This window comes from Chinchilla lanigera, unplaced genomic scaffold (assembly GCF_000276665.1).
Source record: "Chinchilla lanigera isolate Chin_1 unplaced genomic scaffold, ChiLan1.0 scaffold00085, whole genome shotgun sequence".
NCBI classification, from domain to species: domain Eukaryota; kingdom Metazoa; phylum Chordata; class Mammalia; order Rodentia; family Chinchillidae; genus Chinchilla; species Chinchilla lanigera.
The window spans coordinates 739,363-745,225 of NW_004955486.1; the positions used below are offsets into that span (position 1 = coordinate 739,363).

The 5,863-nt window shown below is 43.7% G+C and overlaps 1 pseudogene; it reads right to left on the reverse strand.

Annotated features, from left to right (window-relative positions):
- Window positions 1-1,386: 1,386 nt before the first annotated feature.
- LOC102020251 overlaps window positions 1,387-5,863 on the reverse strand; it is a 13,048-nt pseudogene continuing 8,571 nt past the window's right edge.

Genomic DNA, 5,863 nt, shown 5'->3' on the forward strand with positions numbered 1-5,863 from the left:
GATTTGGGTCTCCAGTCTAAGGGAGGTTATACAGCCTTGGATGCATGGCCTTTTCAGATGAACTTCTGGGGAGAAGAAAACCCAGCACTTATATCAGAGCCCACTGGGATCATAAGGCAAGAGCCTAGCTACACCATATACAAACCTCTAATGCTTACAAGGTATGAGGTAATGAATGTGCATTATGATAAGCTACCACATTTGGTTTCTGTTATTACATAGGAAAACAAATTAGATACTGCTTCCATCAAAGCTGCTGACATAACTACAAAATCTCCACTATCTTCTAAAGCTCCAGAAACTGAAACCAATCACTGGCTGATGTGCACACTGGCCATAATTGTAGAACTCTGTCACCTGCAGGAGCCTTGGATCCATCAGCAGTCACTGGTGAGGGTGTTGGTACCTAGAGAGACTTCGCGTACATGGAAAGAAGCAGCTCCATCACTTGAGTGGGACTGGACTGCAGTGGGCATACAGCTCCTAAAGGTACATTACGCAAACTTGGGCCTACTTTGTAAAGATGGCCTTTCCAGTATGCAAGCTAGAGGTCCCCCTTTGCTTTCCATGGGGCCAGAGAGACTGGCATTGATCAAACAAGGCAGTATGCTTTGCAGAAATGAGAATGGCCTAGCAACCTCAGAGAATGCACTTTCAATGTCCTAGGTAGCATCCAGGGCTTCCCAACACACCCTTGGCTCTGAGAAAATAGTCTCAGCAGCTAGGTATCTTCCTTAAGAATTCTCATTAAAGAAGTGAGTGCAGGTAAGGCTCCTGGATCTCCATAGCTCACCATTTTTTGATATGTCTCATCTTGTCTCTGCCTCGTGTCTCCATTTGCAAAAACTCCTCTAAATCTTTGTGTAGTCCACTCTGCAGAAATTTGGATGAAGGGAAAGAGGAGTTGCAAGAATATGCCTAGGCCAGCTGGAGGCACTCACACCTGAGATTTTACTAGTGACATTGACCCAGGAGCAATGAAGTGACCCTTCCTCCAGCAGGGACATGGCCCCAGCAATGTTTTGTCATGGTGATTATCTGTTCCTTGTGGACAATGGGACAAGTTGTTGGCACTTATTCTGCAGAGATCTTATGGGTTAAGGCATCAAGACAGATTTAAGGTGTTTTTCTTCCCTCCTTTGATATTTATTTCTTAATGTTAGAGAACTATGCTAAATGCAAGACTGCACAATGAGAGAACTGCAAGGAGAACAAGCTTTATTTTCTCAAAAATGAAATCTAGACAGTTCCTCACTCCATCTTATCCTCCCCAACTGGACCATGATGCATTACTATCTTCCTCTGCAATAAAATAGAGCTCAACAGAATCTCCAGGTGTTCTGGGGGTATCCTGGCCTCACACTACTCATGGTCCCAGTGTTGCTGTCATAGGCCCTTTATGTAATGGACTACAGCATTTAAAATTTTCCTGGAACATGGGAAAGAGAAAAACTTCTTATCAAATAAAAGTATGCATCCATGGAAGCCAGCCTCCTCATGGTACCAGCTCACTGGGACCCCCTGGTCTTCCAAGCACTTCTTATAGAGCAAACCATCATCACGGAGGATGTCCTGACCACAGCTCACTAGGAAGAGGTCAGGAAGCTGAGCAATGGTCTCATCATCTGCTAAGATGGGTTTGTTTCCTACATCAAACAGATGTTTTGTGTCCAGATAGGCAGCCTCATTAAAAGGCCCAGGAAACTGGGGTTCCTGATATTTGTTCTTGAAATATCTTGGGGATATTGTCAGCACTCAGCCATTTCCTACACTTCATCCAGGTTTCTGGGGGTATAAAAGTTCCTTCAGCATGGCATCTTGCCAGGAAAGGTCAATGGCCATATATCTACAAATACACATTAACATGAAGTCTCGGGTGAAGAATGGCACATTTTGGTCTTGCTGTGTGTATGGTAACTGGTAATTGATGGCCTGGATGACTGGATAAATCAGGACTTGAGCACGGATCTGGGGGAGATCTTTTTGGTCCAACAAGCCCTGGGTGACTTGGAATATAGTTCCTCCTCCAGCACTTTCCCCACAGACCACAACCCGGGAAGGGTACACACCATAGGTGTTCAGGTTCTTCAGCAAGTGGATAGAGGCATTCAGACAGTCCCAGGTAATGATAGGGTAATGGTAGTCATGAAGCAATCGGTACCTAAGAAATAAAGAGGAAACAAAGAACACTGTTCACATGTGTCCCTGCAGGCCCTCTGACCTGTACTGTCCTCTACAGCCCTTAGGAGACCTTTCTCTACTAGTTTTTAAGAATGGCTCTAACAAATAACTGTGGGTATCCCCTTTGTTTTCCTATGTTCCTGTAAAGAACTTCCCTAAATCCTGGCTATCCAGGATTCTAACTTCCCAGCTGATGCTTTGCTTCCCATGCATACACAAACCTCATACAAGATCATGCACATTGAAAGTTACTGTCTTTGGGAGGGGAACAAGCAATGAGGACAGACAAATGGCAAGTGAACTTACTGGTGGTCCTGAGTCAGGTAGTGACCACTGTGATCAGACAGTGCTGGAACAGAAGTTTGGAAAGACAGAAAATTAAGCGTAGCCTTTGTAGCATGACATGTTTCGTTAAGCCCTTCATGACACCCTGGTTAAGTCACGGGGGCATAAAATCTGAATTAAGTAAGAAATTGTCACCACGAACAAGCCTAAATAAGCTCTCTAGCTTTATTTCCTCTCTGTCAATTCAAAATTACTAGTTTTGGACTTCACACATATGAATAATACATTATTAGTTTTCCCCTGAGCTTACTTTAAATAGCACCTCTACCATTTGGATTGTAAGAGATCCCCCAGTTGCTTCCCAAGGACCTGAAGGCTGCTTTTGCTGAGAACACTGACTCTTTCCTGTGACCTACCGTCTTCTTATGAGTGACCAAATTGGGATAACCAGCTTAGAATCTCCATCTTCATTATGTGTCTGTTCTCTTTGCTGCTTTAACCCATCCTTGAGTCAGATTCTACCCAGTTTTGCATATGAATATTTTGAGAGTTTTAAATGTTTTGTCCAAGACAATGACACAGGATCAGTTTGCTCTACTGCCCATTGGTGCTAGTATGTATGTCTCCTTCCCCACCCTTGTGTTTTTTCAAAGTTCCTTACCAGAAAGACTGGACTCTTATGCATGATGGTATCACTTGTAAGAGTAACTCAGCCGTTCTTGAGAAAAGTTGAGCCCCATTTACTTATCAGGTGGAATGCCCGTATGTTTTGCACTGGACAATCATTCCAGATACAGAGAAATTCCAGAACTTCGAAACATGATCACTGTGAGTATAAGGTAACCCAAGTGTGTCACACAAAGAATTTTGTTTCTTAGTACAGACTGAAGCAAACTTCTTTTTTCTTTTTAGTGGTGGGACTTAAGCCTAGGGCCCTGTGCATTTTAGATAAGTGCTACAACACTGAGCTGAAACCAGATATAAACCTATGCTTTCACACTGAATTAAATCTCCAGAACGTTTTAGTTTTTATTTTTGGACAGTTCAGGCAGTGTCTCATTATGTTCCCATGCTAACCTTCAACTTGTGATCCTCCTAACTCAGATTCACAGAAGACTCTTTGTTCATTCTGTTTGAAAAAAAGCTCACTCCCTCCAGCCAAAGCCCCTGCCCCATAAATCTTTGACTGTGCGGAAATGTGAATGCTTGCAATATTTGTCCCTACCACCTCTTCATCAAAAGATGCAATCTTCAGGTATTATTCCCACTGCCTGTCAGTGAGGAATAGGAAAGCTAAGACTAAAGTCTAGGGAAAGCAGCTTTCAGTCAGAAAAAGGAAAGGAGAGGAGGGGGAGAAAAATCTCCCGTTTCAGTACCCTTAATGCAGGCCCTCCCAGCCATTCCCCGCTGCATGCCTGTTACAGCCCCAAGTCCCACCTCTGCCTGATCGCTCCACCAGTCATTCCATTGGAACTGCTCTGGCCCACAGGCCAAGTCTCCACAGATATCTGATTACAGATGCACTGAGCCTCTCCTTAAAATGTCAGAGTAAAGTCTCACTCATACCTGTCTGTGCTCCTTGTTCAAGGGACCTTAATTATTTCCAAGGTCTTTGGAGACGTGAATTCTAATGGCAGCAGCTCAACCACAGCAGTGGCCAGTGCTGTGAGTCACTGCATACTGGAAATATGCTGCCCCCTTCAGTATCTCCAGAGAGAGTCAGCAGTGCCAGATGATCTGCTGGAGTCACACAGCTGCACTCTCTACTCACACTGGAAGCAACCAAGCTTAGACGGGGCCATCGCACACTCAGACTCCAACATGGCTCTTCTTAGTTTTTCTCACCTGTCTTCTCTAAACTGTCTCTTCCTTACTTATAGAGATCTCTAGGAACAGGAACTAGAACCCATAGCCCCACTGCCCTTCCATCAATTCAAAGCCAACCTTGTTTCCAGAGAACCAGAGTTGCATTTTAAGACCCTCTCTACTTGGTCCTTGTGTGGATGGCTGTGGATACATAGGTAGGTAGGTAGTTACTTAATGAGAATGTACAGAACCCTCCCCCCAACCACAGCCAGGACCTTGTCCATGACTTTCAACCAGCCGTCTCCACCCCACCATCTCTTCCCACCAGATGTTACCCCAACACGAGAGGAGTGTTACCTTGACTGCTGGATACATCATCCTTCCTCTTCCCTATGTGGCATGGATTGTTTAAAACATATATCATTATAACAAATATTAACATGGTTGCTCTTCTGTCTTCTATTTCTATGCTGAAAGAAACTGTCAATGAGTCTTTGGTTGACCAGTATTGCATGTTTATATCTGTTTTCATGAGAAGCCACTTTGAAGATATCAATATGTAATACAACCACCATTGTTAATTCCCTACCACTTTGTTTGTAACTCTGTATTGTCTGTATTGTGCTTGTGATATGTTGTAAAATGTTGTATGTCTGTTAATGTTTCCCTCCTTTTATCTTTAAAATAAAAAAAAACAAATATTACTTTCATTTTAATTATTTTAAGCTTAAAAAATTATCAGATTTATGTGATTCTTAAAATTATTTCACTTAATTTTGCACTGCTGAGATTCAGCCACATCATGGTACATTCTTCCACATTATTAGTAACTGGCCCCAAAACGTTCCTCGGCAGCTTGTGGGCCATGTACTGAACCATTCTGCTCACCCTACTGCTCTGCCTCTCACCAGAAGTGGGCATCTTTCTAGGCTGCTGCTGCTTTGAATGGAGCTGCACCAGTGTTGGGGCCTCATGCACAGGAGTGCCTCTTGGTCAGGGACTCCTCCCTGCTCTACAATCATCCAGGACCCCCCACAGGTGCTTCTTACCATGGAAAAGCTGAGAACTCTCTGAGAAACTCACCCCACACACAGCAGCACTGAGTCAATTTCCCGAGCTAGGAAAGCACACACGTTGTGGTAACAATCTGCAAGAAAAAACCAGACTCCAGTCACCCACACAGAGGGCCCTGCACCTCTCTACAGTTCCAAGGAGCACAGCTCTGGGCAAAGGGTTCTGTCCTATCTGTACTTCTACTCTGATCTCTGGAGTGACTCTGGCTTTGCCAGGGAAAAGCCAGACATCGGCTCCAATCTTATTAATTGAGGAGAAAGCAGACTGAGAAAATCATGCTTTTATTAACTAATGTTACACTGGGAGAAATAGACAGCCAGGAAATTTTAGGGATCTGAAATGGACAAAGCCAAGGTAAATCAACTTGGGCGTGTCTGCCTGGAAATATTAATAAGCTGATGTATTTATATTGCTGAAGATATAAATGATGACTGTATCAGACACATATATTAATAGGATACGACAAGTGATGCTCCAGATCGCAGATCCATTGATATTAGTGGGCTGTGTTGCAGGG